The sequence below is a fragment of the Leptonychotes weddellii genome, chromosome 2 (assembly GCF_054177405.1).
Source record: "Leptonychotes weddellii isolate Sample4059 chromosome 2, ASM5417740v2, whole genome shotgun sequence".
NCBI lineage: Eukaryota > Metazoa > Chordata > Mammalia > Carnivora > Phocidae > Leptonychotes > Leptonychotes weddellii.
Genome location: NC_138370.1, coordinates 31004723 through 31023273, shown reverse-complemented (window position 1 = coordinate 31023273; position 18551 = coordinate 31004723). Strand labels below are relative to the sequence as shown.

General features: G+C 40.2%; 1 long non-coding RNA gene across 1 annotated transcript in view; it reads right to left on the bottom strand.

The window, feature by feature from the left end:
* Window positions 1–345: 345 nt before the first annotated feature.
* The window catches only part of LOC145717984 (uncharacterized), a 51329-nt gene continuing 33123 nt past the window's right edge, over window positions 346–18551 (bottom strand). Inside the window, exons 3-5 of the long non-coding RNA XR_014141508.1 lie at window positions 14446–14660; window positions 13845–13930; window positions 346–662 (exon numbers count right to left, since the gene is read on the bottom strand). This is a non-coding gene — a long non-coding RNA (uncharacterized LOC145717984). The remainder of the gene's footprint in view (window positions 663–13844; window positions 13931–14445; window positions 14661–18551) is intronic.

Genomic DNA, 18551 nt, shown 5'->3' with positions numbered 1-18551 from the left:
AGCACCAAATCCAACCCCTCATTTTATGGATTAGGAAATGAAGGTCTATATTATTTTTAAAAGCTTTTCATCAATGAAATGTGTTTCTGTAGTTTCTGTAGCTAAGCATGGAATTATTTCCACTTTAATGTTTCAGATTGATTTTTTCAAATGGGCTTTTTCACAGGGCACTGCTGACCTCCCAGAAACCTCTTACGCAATGGAGCAGTGCAGAGTGCTACATGGAAACTTAACCTTCATGCAACAAGAAAATAGTGCCTTTACCATGAGTGCCATTCTCCTGACTCTCTGCGAGCCACATATTCCAGAAGCCCTCTCTGCTTCCTTCAGTCAAATCACCCCAGGGTCTATATCCTTTTATCACTATCCCCGTACTGCCCTCATGTCCCACCAGCCCTCCACTTCTGCTCATGTTTGTTGGGCATAGCGCAAAGTGAGAGGGGCCCCACAAGAACCCTGGCTTGATACAGAATATCTGCTGAAACTTACCGCAGGAGTTGGGCAGTCAATCTAGCAGGTCATCCGGCAAGTCAGAGAACAGAGTCCTCCCACTTGACCCTTGGTGGTGCACCAGACAAGGAACATTGCCTTTCGATGGTATTTGAGAGGTAACAACTGGACCGATAGAGATCTGAAGACTCTGAGGCAGGAGAGAGGAAAACCTTTGGGAGAGAGCCCCGTTGTATCACTGAGGTGATGGGAATGTTACCTCTAAAGGTAAAAATATATATTATCATCTGTTATTTTAAAATGAACACTTGACAGATACATTTGATTAATTAATAAGAAAACCAACAAAATAGTGAAGCGTTCATGAGAATTGGAGAGAAGGAAGAATTTGTCATGGCTGATGCTTGGATGAGATGGCTAAAGTTCATACAAAACTAGTTAATATCCTATTATGTAATAAAACTCCAGTTTGGGGGATTATTCCCCCTATGATACAGAAATAATTTGCATCTATGCCAAACAAACAAAAAAATTGGCATTTCCATCAGACAAAAATGGTTTGCAGTGCTATAAGTTTTTCATAAGTTATCATCTATTCATACAGAATTGAAAACTACTTAACCAATAGTAAATAACAAGTCAAACAAAGAACAACATTCCAAGAGGAGACATTGGCACAATTTTTCTATAAAAAACAAGATTGTAAATATTCAGGGCTTTGTGAATCCTATTGCTGGTGCAACTATTCATCTCAACCCATGAACATGAACCCATCGACAATATGTAAATAAATGAACATGGCTCTTCTCATTACATTTTATTGACCCACATAAAAAAGGTTATGGCAGTGTTTGACCTATAGACATACTTTGTAGACTTCTGACCTGGAGAATCAGACAATCCACAGATAGGCCTGCCAGAAGACATTCAGAAAGAACATTCAATAATCTTTTTGGTCTGTTTTTTCTTTTTTTTTTTTGAAGATTTTATTTATTTGAGGGAGAGAGAGAGAGAGTATACGAGAGGGGGGAGGGTCAGAGGAAGAAGCAGACTGCGGGACTCGATCCTGGGACTCGAGGATCATGACTTGAGCCGAAGACAGTCGCTTAACCGACCTAGCCACCCAGGCGCCCCGGTCTGTTTTTATAGTTTAGATAATTTTCTTAAAAGTCTCCCTTTTGATCATGAACATCTCCAAAGATTATTCTTGACCATGGAAAAGCTGATCTCATTGTGCTGGGGCTTAATTCATTTACATAGTTGCAGTAAAAGGTGTTAATTTACCTTTATAAGACACCTTTTAATGCTGTCAGCAAATCTAGGTCCCTATGGTGCTAAGCAACTCGTAAGGCCAGAAAATTAACTTCTGCCTGGAGAAATGAAATTGTTGTAGTATTTCACAGACGTTTCACATTGTTCTTATTTTCTCTTCTAATTTGAGGCCAGGGAATCAAGCTCAAGACATTCATCTCTACCAGTTTTATCTGCAATATGTATAAGTATGGGTGAACTCCTCTCTCCTTTACTAAGGTTCCTGGCCAGTCAGAACATAGCCTTTCCTTACTACCCATATGGATAGGAAGATTTAAGGCAGGGGTCAGCAAACTCTCTATAATGGTCCAAATTATAAATATTTTATACTTTGGGAGCCATGAGGTCTCAGTTGTAACTACTCAACTCAGCTGTTGCAGCACAGAAGCACCATAGACAATATGTAAACGAATGGGTGTGCTTGTGTTCTAATAAAGCTTTATCTACAAAAACAGTTGGTGGGTTGGATTTGGGGCACAGGCCCTAGTTTGCCAACCTCCACTTTAAGCCATAGGTACTAGCCCAGTTTTCTTGTCATATTTTATAGAAGGCAAAGAAGAACTGACCAATATTCCAAGACAAACTTGTCATTTTAACAGAGAGAAAATCTAATTCCAGGTTTGCGTCAGTATAATATTTGATACTAAAGGAATGACAGCTCTTTAAAAAGATCTTTTGAATAAACTCATTAAAACCAAGACACCTTTGGCAATATGTTAATACATTTTGTGACTTCTTTTCAGACTTATTGGCATATATCATAACTCAAGGCAAATAAAATTCCCTTCTGCAAAAGGAATTCAGATTTTGTTCTTCACTATCCTCTTTCACATTTTAGAACAACCATTCATTTTATTTTAAACAAAACTATCCTCTTTTTTCATTTAAATCAACAAAGACACATGTACTTACCTTACATACTAAGTTGTACCTCTGTGCTATTATTGCTTCTAGTAGCCTCTCAGTTATGTATGCTAATTATACCTTTTCACCAAAGTGTGCAACATCTATTTCACAGAAAGAACTAGGAGGAAGGTGACAACTGTTATATCAAGCATTTTAGCAGACCTGCAAAGTTCATTTACCTATATCACATGACTCTTACAGCCACAAATATATATTATTTTCTACACCTTTTTACTTTTCTAAAGTGGCAAAAATGAATGCTTTTGTTGACATACAGGGAAGTAGCCATTCTATAATGCATAAAAATGAAAAGCTAAGAAGCTTCTCTTGGTAGTATTCTATCTTACTTAGAAATTAGCCAACTATTCAAAGATTATATCTATTAAGCAACTCAATTAATATTGGTTTAAGATCTTAAAATAACCATGGGATTTGGCAATTATGTTTAAATTGACATACTGCCCAAAATATAACTATTGATATAAAAACATTTGTCAGAATTATAATTCAATTTAAACACATCATTTCATGTTTTTCATGGTCTGAAGATTTATGAGAGTAATATAAGTTTCTTTAGCAAATAAACCAGCATAAGAAGTTTAAGAAGATTAAATTCACCAACCTCATCACTAAAAAAATAAAAATAAAAACACAAAAAACAAATCCACATCTTCCTTTAAAAAATAAAATAAAATGTGTATTTGTATTATACTCCACACTGGTAAAACCAGGGAAATACATATCACTCTTTTGAAAGCAAATTTATCACACCAGTCTGATCTGCTCAAGGATTCATTTTTATAACACGAGTGTAGCTTCTGATTTAGCAGTTTTATAAGAAGCTTTTTTTTCCTTTAAAAGTTAGCACATTTGAAGCATTAGAATTTCAGTTTCTTTGTTTTCCAGGAATTATGAGATTATTAGGTTTAAATAAATTCTTATTAACGTTTGTAAACCAATGAGAACAGAGCTCATTTATTTTAAGGGGATTTATAAATTAATTTATTAATATATTCTGTATATTAATATAAATGCATACACACACAACACAATGAGAGGAAAAGGTTTTTCCTAACTACAAACACAGAAACCTTGCAATTTATGTTTTACAACTGCAGCCACAGGACAAAATAACATAGAAAGCAAAATGCACCATTCCCAATGATAAAGATACATGTTCATTTCCAGTGGAAGCAAGACATTTTCTTGCACAAACACACCACCAAAAAAATCTGAGAAACCAAGTTGTTATCGAGACTAGATCCCTATCTCTGTCTGATAGAGATGACCTAATGGTCAGATCATAAAACCACCAGTCATCCTTGCCACCAGTGAGCCATAGCTTATGCAACATATGCAAATAAGAACTAGAGCCCAGTTGAGCCTAGAACAAGAAGCAAAAAGAAAACAAAACAAAACAGAACCTCACAGTGTTAAGAAGAAAAAACAGAGAAGGAAGGAACTAATGAAGGGAGAGAGAAAGAAACTGAGAGGTAGCAAAAACAAATTTGCATTGCCTCTGAGGATTCATCCTTTGAAGTCAAGAAAAGACTTGTTTGGGCTTAAACCGCCCCTGAGGGGCACCTCTTGGGCAGCAGAGTTTAATTAGAGATAGGAGATAAGCCAACTGGACATCTCAGTAGGACTTCCAAAAACATCAAACATCATTTTCAAAAAGCTAAAATCCATGTCTTATATGCAAACATAAAGTAAGCATGTGCTAAAGATTTATGTATCTAAACTTATTAATGATAGAACCAGCTAGAAGATAAGCTTGGTTCTCTAATCTCCATTTAAATACTTATTGGCTCATGTTCCTGCTCAAAACCTTCACTAAGCCCTTATTTTCTCTTTCTTTTTTCTTTTTATTTATTTATTTATTTTTTGCATCTGATTGGCATGGAAAATCTAAGATGAAGAAAATCTTGGATTTCATAGAAAGCATTATTCACAATAAATTTCCTACTTCTTTATCAAGATTTTGGACTCTGAATCCAGAGTTCTTTCTACTGCACTGTAACTATCTCTATGGAGATGCAATCCTTGTCTTGTAGGAGCTTGGGAAAACTTTGCAAACATGAACAGTGAACAAATAAGTAATCCAGGGTAGAAACTCAGTGGCCACTGAGGAATAACTTGGTCATTACAATTTGCAGAGCAGGCAGGCACTGAAGGGTTCTGAAAATCAAAAGTCCTTCCCTAAGAGACATTTAATGGAAATAGACACTGGGATTTCATTCATAGTATGTTTTGGGAAATTGAAGTCAAGGAGAAAGTGAATTGTCAGTTGAAAAGCAAAAAGTTATCTTTTTGTATTTTTCATTAGGAGTAGGCTTTGTCTTTTTTCAAAAGAACAATTGAATATAAAATATTTTCTGGAGATCCATATTATCTACATCTTATTTTTATTATGAAAGCTCCAGACATGAGTGAGTGGTAAATTCGCCTATATGCCCTTTATCCCAAAAGCGAAATAATTTTGTATATCAGCTTGAAGGCAATACAAGAAACTTGAACAAAAATAAGAAAGAAAAAGAGAGATGGGGAGGGGATAGGGAGAGAGAGAGAGACAGAGATGAATCTGGCTTGTCTACAAAACTTTACAAAACAAAAGAAACCATTTGTTAAATGAATGGCTTAATGCCGAGCAAGGTATGAATCAGAAATTTAGCAGATTTCTAAATCCAAGGTATAGAAGGCAATGCTGGAACCTTGGGAGAACTTGTGTAACATGGATGCTTTGATGGAATTGGATCAAGGTAAACCTGAGATGTTTAAGGTGAGTGAGTGAGAATGTGTTCTTGTATAAAATAAGTTTCTGATCCAGGGGCCTTTCTTTTGTTGTTGTTACCTTTACCAGAGAAAGAAAATATGGTCTCTGGATAAGTCCCCGGTAGAACCACCTGCTGTGAAGCTCCTCCGAAAAATACAGAACTGCTCTTTACATGAAAAGTTAATAGTGAGTATGGTAGAAATTTCTCACTGGAGCAATATTTTTCAAAGAATATGAAACAGATAGGACTTGGCAGTTCCTCCCATTAAAAGATTTGAAGTTTAAGTTTAGATTTCATATTACTATAGTTCTGGCAAGTCCAAATTTGGCCTTCTAGCTATTTTATTTTTATTTCCCATTAGTTGTATCTATAATTCCCAGTGGAAGTTGACTATGGCCCATAATCAACAGATGAACTCATTAATGACTTGTGGAGAATTTTTAAACACAGTTCTGTGGCCTCGGGATATTCTAATTCAATAGGCCTAGAAAAGGAAATTGGCATATATTTTTAACTATTCCTTAGAATTTCTGATGATCAACAGACTTAGGGACCATTACTTAGGAGTGCTGGGGAAAGAATTAAGGATTTAGGTTAGTCTGCTTTTCTTGGAGCATGCATTCCAGAGGATTGCAGAGATGAGCAGTGGGAAGTTCAATCAAGAGAATGGAGGTGTGCTAAATTTGGGGGGTGAATGTAAAGAAAAATTTTTAAATGACCTGAGAAGTTTATATTTTTGACAATAATGAAGGTAGCAGAGAGATCTTGCAGTTAGCCTCAAGATAACCAAGATCAAAAGTCTGAGTATTTCCCTCAGTCTCTTAGGACACAGCTGCAGCCTGGTAGGACAAGCTGGATGTGGTGATGGCTAAGGAATTTCCTTCTCTTCCTCAAGAGGGAGGGGCAGCAGGCACCCTGTACATATGCCCGTTGCAGTGCACATTCCCTGGCCATCAGGTCACATATCAAGAGATATCTGACAAAACATTCTGGCCTACTTGCAAACAGTACCTTTCTGAAAAAAAGGTCAAGTTTGGAAAAAATATTTTTAGATAGGGCACAATTTGTCTTAACTTTTATTACCTTGTAATTTAGCACTTGATGTACCTTAATTGAATTTTCTCCATAAGAGAATGTGAGAAACTAAAAAGTGAGCTAAGTAAGAGTTACTGCAGTGGGAATATTGACATTAACTTAGAAAACAAGACCTTCTTACTCCTTGTAGTGGGTTGAATTGTGCCCCCTCCCACTGCCCCCACAAAGATATGTCTAAGTTCTAATTGCTGGCAGCTGTGAATCTGACCTTATTTGGTAAAAGGGTCTTTGCAGATGTAATTGAGCATGAGATCATCCTGGATTATCTGGGTAAGCCCTAATCCAATGACAAGTGTCTTTATAAGAGAAACACAGAAGAGAGACACAGAGAAGAAGGCCTTGTGAAGACACAGGCAGACACTGGAGTGATGTGGTCACAAGTCAAGGATCACCTGGAACCACCAGTATCTAGAAGAGGTAGGAAAGGAGCCTCCACAAGGAGCACAGTCCTATCAACACTCTGATTTTGGACTTCTTGCCTCCAAAACTGGGACAGTAAGTTGCAGTTGTTTTAAGCCACTCAGTTTGGGGTAATTTGTTACAGCAGCCCCAGGAAACTATATACCTCTATCATAATAAAGTGGGGAGATGGTCTTCTCTCACCACTGTTTTGTACAACATGTATATGCTGAAGAGGGAAGAAGAGATGAGGCCCATGAGGAGGTACACAAAGGTCTAGAATTATTGAGAATGGCTGATGGTCAGAACGATGGTGGAGGGGTGCATTCCAAGGACCATGCTGGGAGGTGGGATACTATCAATAATGTGGACATGCTTGTCATGCAGCCAAGAAAACAGCAAACAGTGGACAAAAACAGTAGTAGGGGAAGTAGGAATTGGCAGATTTCAAGAATTTCAGTGGTGCATTGAATGAGTGAATCTGTTCCAGATTTTTCCTTGGGAATAGAGAATTCATCAGGATATGAACCTCCCATGATTCTTCTGGTGGGAACTCCATGACAGAAATTGCTGTTACTGCATCCCTGATCTCAAATACCAGGCAGGTCGAAGTGGGGTGGCGCTAGGTTACGCACTCAGTGCTTACTCATTAAATGGTAGGGTCCAGTTTTTCCTGAGTTATCCTTGGCCAAAACCACTGTTTCAAACAAAACCAAAATTCTTCCTGAAGGGATAATTGCTAGAACAAGAAAAGTGGCTTGCGAGAAATCTATGTTTTTGGATACTTATTCAACCTTTCTCCTGTGTAGGTTGAGTAGAAGAAACATTCCTCCAAACAACACCTTAGAAAAATTAAGGCTCAGTTCACACCAGGGCCAGATAAAAACAAGAGGGCATCCTAGACAGCATAACATCTTCAAACTAACACTTCCTAAATATGTATTCATTGTTTATTTAGTAGAGGGGGGAACAAAGGGATTTCTGTTACTATCTTGACAGAATTCAATATCCAAATTTTAAGGAAATTTGTCTGCTTACTAATTTACTTGTATTTGCTAAAGCTGAGTCAATATACATGGGAAAAAAAAAAAGAAACAAACTTTGTAAATTTTTTTCTATTTTTTCCTTAAATCTTTGCTTTCCAGTTTACTTTCATTATTTTTAGGAGCAGACAACTCCCTGGGACACATTAATAGTTTACAATGTGCATAATTAAAAGAATCATTAAATTTTGGTAAGTCATGATACATCCTGCATTGTTTTATTCAGAACTTCAGTTAACTAGGATAGCCGACATGAGTGACACAAAACTCTCAATAGACATAAGTCAGCACTAAAGAGGAATATTTTTAAATGTCTGCTCCAGACAGAGAAAGGCAAATACCATATAATTTCACTTATATGGGGAATCTAAAAAACAAAACAAATGAATAAACAAAAAACAGAATCAGACCTATAAATATGGAGAACAAAGTGATGGTTGCCAGAAGGAAGGGGAGTGGGGGGAAGGGCAAAATAGGTAAAGGGGTGTGGGAGGTACAGGCTTCCAGGTATGGACTGCATAAGTCACAGGGATGAAAGGTAGAACATAGTGAATATAGTCAATAGTATTGTAATAGATTTGTATATGACAGATGGTAGCTACACTTGTGGTGAGCACAGCATAAGTTATAGAGAAGTTGAATCACCGAGTTGTACACCTGAAAATAATGTAACATTGTGTCAACTCTATTAAAAAAAATGGTGTGCTCCAGACTTGTCTATTTCTACCTGTTTGGTTTAGAAACAATTTGTGGTTGACCAGTTATATGACAGGTTGTACCTGGAAATGAGGAAAGTGATGCCACATTTATTTGACTTTTTGTTTTTTATAGACAGACAGCTGCCTTTCTTTCTGCCCTTGATTCTGGGTCTGGGCCTAATTCCAGTCTCTCTCGGTCTGCTTTTACTGCTTTTACAAAGACTTGCACTTACTGACAATTCAGAGCCTACAGAACATGGCCTACTAGTCCAAATTGTCTCCATCCTCAAGGCACAGTGTCTGTCCTGGGGTTTCCAATATGCCTTTCTTGATGCTGTAGGTCACACAAAACACTCCCCTACCAAACCATTGCAATTATTGTATGTGGGTTAATTTGGAAACTTAGGAAAAAACTCAGAGTTTACAAAGTGCTTATCATGAATTACATATTCTAATCATCATGAAAAACCTGTGAGGTAGGATTTATTATTAGTATCTTCTAATTTCAAGATAATGAAACTTGAAGTGATTTGCTCAGGATCACATATGCAGTGGGTAGCTGCCCCAGGATTCTAACCTGAGTTAGTCATTCATTATTCGTTCCTAAACACTATATTTCATTAATTTTAAGATGCATGTTTTGTTTAAATTTTAACATTTATAAAACTTGTATGATGTGTTTAATTGGCACTGCTTTTGTTTCTTAAGAGTACAAAATATAATAGTACCTTACATTAATGCTACCTTAGATTAGATGGCATATTGTATTTAATAAGGACTTACCAGGTGCCAGGAGCTGTGGGGGGCTCTAGAAATAAAACTGTGAGCAACAGTGATATCCCCCACTTTCGCAGCATTTCTAGTGCTTTACCTGCATCATTATACCACCCAACCCTAGCCTGTTGTAAATTGTTTTCAATTTTGTCCCACGTGTTGGAAGCAATAATCGTAACAAGATTACAAGCCACTTGAGGTGCTCTGTCTGGCAGAATTGCCTTCCTTATATGCAACCTATGGTGCCTTTCCAGTGTATTTTTTCTGTTGCTTATCAGAATGGGTCCCAGGTGGTAGAATCATTATACTGATCCATATTTTTAAGATACTGTTTCTAGAACTTGGGAAATCTCAGCTGGGCCGGTGATGTGGAGACACAGACTTCTCTGCAGTTTTGCTATGCTGTAATTTGCCAACATGGAGGATCTGATTCCTTAGGAGCGAGGAGTAGTTAATAGGTAGCTCCCCACCCCAGGTGTACTGCCCGCAGAATAGCACCATCACACTGCCAAAAATAAGACAAAACTGAAACAGACTCTGTTTCTTTATGGCAGTATTGGCATTAGCAGCTGCCACATGATCAAGTACAGTGAGGCTTCGAAAAATAGTGCAGCTGAGAAACCTGAGCTCCAGCCTGGCTTTCTTGCTAACCAGCTGTCAGTCTCTGAACCTCCATTTACTTGTCTCTAAGATGAATGTATCAGCGTGGATGATCTCCAAGTCCCTCCTGCCTCTAGCAGTATAAGGAATGGAGGCCAGCTAGGGCTTGATTTTATTTTTCCACCATGTGCTTTCAGTTAAGGTTACCATTCAGGAGATGCTGGCCCTTAATTACAGGGATGTGACAACAGTTGGATAAGAACTGGCTCTGGAAGATCCCACATCAGCAGAAGAAGTCATGGCTTTCATAATAATTTATTAATCATTGTACTAACATGACACAGAGGAGGCTGGTGACTAAAGGCTCCTGTGACCCCCCGTCTCCTGATGAAGGAAAGTATGGGAAAACTAGGAAGGATCGTGGTAGACAGATAGGATTCTACTACAGAGATCTAGGCACTGTCTCTGTGCCTGCTTTCCTACCCAGGCCAGGTCTCATGGCCAAGTAAGTGACTTACATGAACAAGTAGCAAATTCATCTTCCGGGCCAGTATCATCACAGAAATCTCAGGGGAATTCACTTCTGATAGAATTGAGATACAGGCTTACAATTTTACTGCTTTCTTTTTGTTTATTTTAATGCTTGAAGTGAGACTGTAGTTACATGTACGTGCCTTTGTTTGAAATCATATTCCCTAGGAAATAACCAGATTGTTTCACATATACAAGGCCAAATTTCCTTTCTCTCAACATGTCTCTGTGAAGGGGCCAAAGTGTCAGGGATCCATGAAATTCTTGAGTGCTGATGACTTCCAGCTACCCTTGCTCACTGAAGGCTATGAAGTAGAACAAGTGCTACAGTCAAAAGACAAATGAAGCCAGTCAAAATGTGGGAAGGGAACTTGAAGGTACTTTGACCCAATGCTATGTTTTAAGAATGCAATGATCTGACTTGCCCAAGGTTGGTTAATTCTTGAAGCTATGATCCTCTGTTCTCCCTTCCGTCTCCTCATCCCACCAGCCCACCTCCCAGCCCAAGATATTATCTCAGGGGCAGACGCAGGAAGGAGGTAGAAAATATGGAACATCAAGGAGAAAACATTTTAATCAGTAGAAATACAAAGTTAGAACACCCCCTAAGACTTCCATTTCCCATTTTTTATCTTCTCAAATTAGAAGGAAAGGTGACTCTGTTGCAAAGGAAATCATGCTAGCCTTGACATCAGATACCCACATTCCAGTTCCAGCACCTTCCATGGCCCATGGAGCGCTAGAGTGGAGCAGAAACAACCATGCCATTCAAAGAGAGATTGGCAAGCCATTCTGCACTACCTCCCACAAATGTGGAGAAAAACATTTCCACTGGGTCTCTCTATATCATGTGACAATGTGTGGACTTCTTTTTTTTATCCTCTGTATCTTTCTCTACCTCTCTCTATATTTTTTTGACAAAGAAAATATATGAAATAAATGACAATTTTAGCTCAGTCATATATTGGTAGCTCCAAGCACTTGTTTTCTTACCCTTTTCAAACAGGAATAATAGTATATACTTCCAGAAATCTTGGTATAGTTGAAGGAAATGATACCATGTGCATTGCGTGCCGTAGTTGCTCAATAAACGTAGTTTCATTCCTCTGACCTTGCAGAATTTATCTTTGTTGTCTCCATATCCTTATCACATAAAATGGAATGGTGATAATAAGCCATAAAGCAGCCAGAATTAAAGAAGATAAAATATGTGAACATGCTATGGAAATGAAAGGCAGCACTGTGTGATAATAAGTCTGAATACAATTATAAAAAAATTATATACAACCATGGAAATTACAACGTAGTGTTATATAAATTGGCATAAAATCATGCCTATTCCACAAGAAGATATCACTAAACACACACCAGAATGGCTAATTTTTTTTTTTTTTTGAGAGAGAGAGCGAGCATGTGAGCGGTGAGTGAAGGGCAGAGGGAGAGAGAGAGAATCTTAGGCAGGCTCCATGCTGAGCACGGAGCCCGACTTGGCACTGGATCTCGTGATCCTGAGATGACGTCCTGAGCCAAAACCAAGAGTCCAGTGATCAACTGACTGAGCTACCCAGGTGCCCCTAAATTTTTTTTAAAGTGATAATACCAAATGCTGACAAATGTACAGAGCAACTGGACCACTTATACACTGCTGGCTGGAAAGTAAAATGCTACAGCTACTCTGGAAAACAGTTTGGCATTTCCTTACAAAACTAAATATGCAATTACCATATGAACCAGTAATTATACTCTGAGGCATTTATCCCAGGGAAATTAAAACTTCTATTTACACAAAAATCTGCACATGAATATTCCAGCAGCTTTATTCATAATAGCCAAACAGGAAAAATCCACGTCTTCAGTGGGTGAGTGGTCAAATTGTGGACATCCAAATGGTGAACTACCACTTAGCACTAAAAAGGAAAGAGCTACTGATACACCCAATAACTTGGATGACTCCATAGGGTATTATGTTGAGTGAACATATACTGTGTGATTCTCTTCATTAAGCATTCTTGAAATGACAGTGCCACCTAACTGGAGAACAGATTAGAGACTGGAGGAGTCAGAGATTGGAGAGGAGGTTGGGGAGGTAGGCATGGTTACAAAAAGGCAATGTGGGGGATCCTTGTGGTGTTGCAACTGTTCGGTAGGGATGGGTACATGAACCTCTGGCTGTGATAAAACTGCATTCACACACACACACACACACACACACACACACACCGGAGCACAAGTAAAACAGTGAACATCTGGATAAAATCAGTAGATTACATCAATGTCAATATCTTGGTTGTGACACTGTACTATTGTTTCCCAAGACAGTACCATGGGGAAACCAGCAAAAGGTATCTGGAATCTCTCTGTATTACTTGTTACAACTGTGTGTGAAATAAAAATGATTACAAAGTAAGTTTAATTTAAAAATGACGCCTCCCTTATTTACTATATGAAAAGGGAGCCTGCTCTTATAAAACATGCATACTGAAAGTTGGAAGAATACACTGTTAGTCAGGGTTCAGTTGCCCATAACAGAGTCCACTCTAGCTCTTTAGTCACAGAGGAATTTAACACAGGGAATTAAATGCTTGCGAAGTCATTGGAGGGCGTGAGCAGCAGGCTCACTAATGATTCTCCAAACAGCATTGTAGAATGGACCACCTAGAATCTGTGGTCTCTGCCACATTCAGCGGTCTTGACCCACCACTTCGGCTGCCACCATGCCTGCGACGCAGGTGCTCTGTGCCCTGCATGGACCGGACACAACATGGGCCTGGTAACACTGCCTTTACGGATTCAACAGTTGGGCCGCTGTTGGGGGAAACTGCAGACGCAGCAGATCCAGCTCCATCTCATTTCCACCTTCCAGACCCCGCACTGTGCTTTGGCTTGGGGCAGCTGGATCACATGGGAAACCCGAGGTTTAAGGGAGCCTGAGAAATACACGACTTACAGTTCCATCTTCTAAAATGAAGTGAAACTTGCTACAGGAATTTAAATCAGGCTCAGGGAACCATTCGCAGTACCTGGCACAGACCTATATCAAAATTTCTAGTCCATCTCTATGTCATGTGATAATATGTTTTTTTTTTTTAATTTTTAAAAATTCCTTTATGTCTGTTTTTTAACCAGGAAAATATATGACAGTATTAATAAAATCAAAAAGCTATTCCAGTTCTGAAAAGCCAAACCAAACAAGTATTAAATGAGCACGTTTGCGGGGGTGGAGGCAGGGCCACGGGGATTAGACCAGATCATTTTTAAAATACCTTTTGAGTCCCAGAGCTTAAATTTTCATGATAAATGGCCACCGCAGCCCAGAAAACTTTAGGTCCCGGGCTGAAAACTGGAATGTCTGCAATAAAAAGTAATATAAATGAGTGAAACCAGCCAGATCAGATAATAGAAAACGGGGATGACTGTGGCAAATACTCCATGTCCGAAGTGGAAAGTCACTATTTTGCTCCAGCTAATTATTGTCATGTGGAAATTCAGGCCCAGGACTATCCAACTTCTGGTTTCCTTTTAAAGGAAAGTAGGAAAGCAAGAACTTTCATAGAAGATACCATGATTTCCAACGTTGGTTTCAATGCCACAAAGACAACCGCTCCTTGACAGCCTGTTGTTTAGGGAGTCATTCCTGCAAGCCCAAGGTGAAATATCTTTATTAACACAGTGAAGCCCAAACAGAGCGCCCCTGTGAGCGAGGTCTGTCCAGAGAGCCCCCAGTATGAAAGCTCTGCTTTAGGCCCATGCTGCATCTGCATCTCTGTTTTTGAGGCTCTAGTGGATACTTTTCTGAACAACAGTGACTCCACTGGAGGAAACCTAGGCAGGGCAGTGGGTGTAGTGACCATGAGAAGAACTCACAGGCTTTGATAAGTTTCCCCAGAGCAGCCCCGGGGACTAAGGCCGAGATGAGTTTAGTCACTATTCGGTGGTACTTGCTTGCTTTGTCTCTGCTCTCCCATGAGTATCATATCCACTGATGTGTCAGGCGAGGCACAGGGCAGGAGGGACTCTAATGCCCTGAGACATCATTCAGTACTGAGTTCAGCCTTACAGTTTCACCTTCAAATTTCTTCCTAAGAGGAAACAAATGGATAAAGATAGGCTACCAGGGAAAGGGAGAATTGGCTACACACAAGACCTGCTGTGACTTTTCTGATACCAATCGCTAACGTTTGACTGTGTTTTCTGTGTACCAGGTATTGTTCCAAGCACCTTACATAAATTAACTTTCTTGATCTTCATAATTGCCTGTGACGTAGGTGGGTAGTTATTATTCCCGTGTTAAAGATGAAGACACTGAGGCACAGAGACTTCTGGTAATGTACTGGATTCACATCACTGGAGATCCAGGCCCTGTCTGGCCAGAGCTGCTGTAGCAAAGGACAACGTTGCTCTCGGCATCATGGAACCGGGTCACTGATACCATTTCTGCACCTGCAAGCCAAAGGACCACCCGCAGTGGCTTCCTCAGCCCTCCCTTCTGCTTATTGGCATGACCCCACAATTTCTGCCTCACATTGGGCTCCTACCTGGGCTTCCCTGTGGCCTCTAAGGGGTGAAGCCTACTAGTCACCCACGCGTGGACAAACTAGAAGTTTGGGGAATTAACTCTCGGGAGTGGTGAACTGTGATCAATGGAAAGTAAGAATCTGCAGATAAATTCTTTTTTCCTACCGTCAGGGAGTAGTTTCATATTGTTTCTTTAAAGCTATCTAGCAAATCGGAGAAATCAGCTTGTCGTGAAGTTACGATCAGCCCAGGCTACACTTCCTTCTAGTTGTTCTCCTTCTTGCCCTTTTCCCTTATTCTGGCCACAGTAGGATTACACTCCCCAGTGAAGTGAGAGCACAGAATCTTGCGCCTTCTGCTCTGGCTTCTAGGGGACCCCGCTAAGGCAAGGAACTCACCCCAGGTTCCACAGCAAGTAAATGCCAATGCCAGGACTGAAGTCTGTCCCCAGGCTTTATGTTGTCTCATTGCTCAGTATACTGCCTCTAAAGGGAAAACGTACAACCCTGGCTTGCAAAGTTCATGTCATCTTTTAAAACTAACCTCTCTCAATCTGCTGAGTGTGTTGCTGCAATTTCCTACCTTTCTCCAAACTTAAATCAAACCTTAACTTTGCTAAAGGGGTGCTGGAAGTTTCCTACATAAACTGCTAACCTTGCTTATTCTGTATCACCGAACTAAAGGATGCTGGCTCTTAGAGGGCAAGGTGTTCCTGACTGCAGGGTGAGAAATCTCATAAATGTGTAACATAAAATCATTAAATGATGGCCACACAGCTGTGCTTACGAATACACCTTTGTTTGGGTTGGGAAATAATCCCAACTTCTCTCCAAAACAAACAAACAAAAAGCAAAAAACAACAACAAAAAAAACCCCCAACTTATTGTGTTCTTATTATGAACCAGATAAAAGGTCAAGTACAAAACATGCAGCTAGGTCAAACTCCCCTGTGCTCATAGAAAGCTTCTTCTAGCAGGGAAGACAGCTATGTTAAAAAACAAGTTCAGCAGTGTGCCCAGGTGCTATACCTGCTTGTTCCTAATGAAGTTTTATTTTTTTTAAAGAGGACTTTGTCTTTGTTTATTTGCTCAATTGAAAAACTTTAGGTAAGTAAGTAATGAAGATACTAAATTTTTTTTTTTTTAAGGTGTGACATCCCAGATCTGTGTAGAATACAGAAAAGTAAGGGCTACTCAGACACAAGAAGCAAAATCAAAACATACTGGATCTCATCCACAGATAAATCATGTTCAACTACAAATCCAATAATAAATACTGACATCTATCAAGGTCTTGCTCCATGTCAGGCTTTGTAAAGCCTTTACGTATTTTAACTCTTGAATCTCACAAGGGTAGACACTATCAATTCTTCCTCATTTTAAGGGTGAGAAACTGGAGCACAGAGAGGTTAGGTACTTAATCCAAGGACACACAGAAAGCAGGTGTATAACCAACACCCGAGCACTGAGAGCTTGGCTGCAGAATCACCCTAAACCCCCATGCCACCCACCTCCCTCTCTGAGATCTGATTATCCATAACCTTCAGTGGTTGGAGACCTTCTAGCCTCTCTTAAGAAAGATTTCTGGCTTTCTTTTCAAAACTATTCCACTAACCTTTTAGAAACAATTTTGAATTTCTCCATATGTAACCTCTTACAGTGATGAGAATAATATTGAGTGTCCAATCTGAGAGACTTTTTAGAATAAAAACAGAGCACTATTAATAATTAAACCAGGACAACAGGTAAAACCAGGACAGTTTCAAATAAACCAAGATGAAGAATTACCTGAACATACAACATTTGCCCCCAAAGAGAAACAGTGTGAAGTCCTGAAAAGCTGTCAGAGTATTACAGAGTTAGTAGAAGGAATCAAGGTCTCCTTAGAATGGAATCTTTCAAAGTCTTTCCATTTCTTTAAAGCTATTTCAAACTTCTTAGATTAACACAAAAGTTCCCTCATTATCTGGCTCTTGCCTACTTTCTTCAACTCCAAATTTTTTCTTCCTCCCCGATCCTGTGTTCTGGTTATGTTGGGTTATGTTAAATATTCCATTCTTTCTCCACCTCTATGTCTTGCGCATGCCATTGCCTTTTCTTAGAATGTCATTTACCTTGTTGTCCAAGTGGCAAATTCATGCATCTTTGAAGAACCAACTCAGAGCTGACCTATTTTTTTTCTTTCACTAGAATGTGAATCCCTCAAACAAAAGCATGGATCCAAGTTACACAAATAATAAGCAGTAGAACCAAGAGGTTTACTTGGATTTAACTGGCTTCAAAGTCAGGTGAGCTGGCTCTCAAAGGATTAGGAGGAAGTTTTTCTGGCAGGAAAGTTGGGGAAGGAGGGAACTGAATTCAGGCCAAGGGAACAGCATACAAAAAGATTGGAAAGGGGGAGGACCAAGATGGTGGAAGAGTAGGAGACCTAAATTTCATCTGGTCCCTGGAATTCTGCTGGATAGGGATCAAGTCATTCTGAACACCTATGAACTCAACAGGAGATCGAAGAAAAGAATAGCAACAACTCTCTGAACAGAAAAGCGAACACTTTCTGGAAGGTAGGACATGCAGAGAAGTGAATCCGAGGCAAATATTCGGGAGGATAGACGGCGGGGGAGGGGATCTCCATCAGCCGCTACCGGCAAGGGATAGAGCTGCAGAGCACAAATCGGAACATTTAGAAGTCTATTCTGCTGAGGGACGTTGCTCCAGTGGCTAAGCAGGGGGTAGAACCCTCACTGGGACAGTGTGGTCTCAGGACCTTCGGGGTCACAGAAAGACCGGGGGTGCCTGAATGCAGCAGAGCTCCCAGGTATCAGAGCGGGGAAGCCAGCTGCAGAGACGGAGCCGAGGCACGGGCTCTCAGCTTGGGGTTGCCATAAACCATGATCCGCGGCACAGTCAGGCCACTGCTAGTCCAGCAGGGACCCAACAAGCGGCAGATCCAGGGAGACTCCACTTCCTCCCCTGGGAGGAGCAGTGCGGGAGTGCATCACAGGGATCTGCTGGGTTTGGAGACTCCACATGGGGTCGTATGCCAGAGATAGAAATGCTCAGTCACAGGCCAGGTGAGCGTGGATTGCAGCCAGAGACCGGGGAGATGGGAGTGATTGACTGTTTTTCTCTGGGGGCTCACTGAGGAGTGGGGCCCCGCGTTCTCGGCTCTTCCGGGGCGGAGATTGGGAGGCCGCTATTTCACTCTCGTCCTCCAAAGCTGTACGGAAAGCTTGCAGGGAACAAAAGCTCCCGAGAGCAAACCCGAGCAGATTACTTAGCCCGACCCGGCAACGGTGGGGCAATTCCACCTCCGGCAAAGACAATTGAGAACCATGGCAACAGGCCCCTCCCCCAGAAGATCAGCAAGAACAGCCAGCCAAGACCAAGTTTACCGATCAATGAGAATGGCGGAACTCCAGAGCTCTGGGAATACTGCACATAGCATTCATGGCTTTT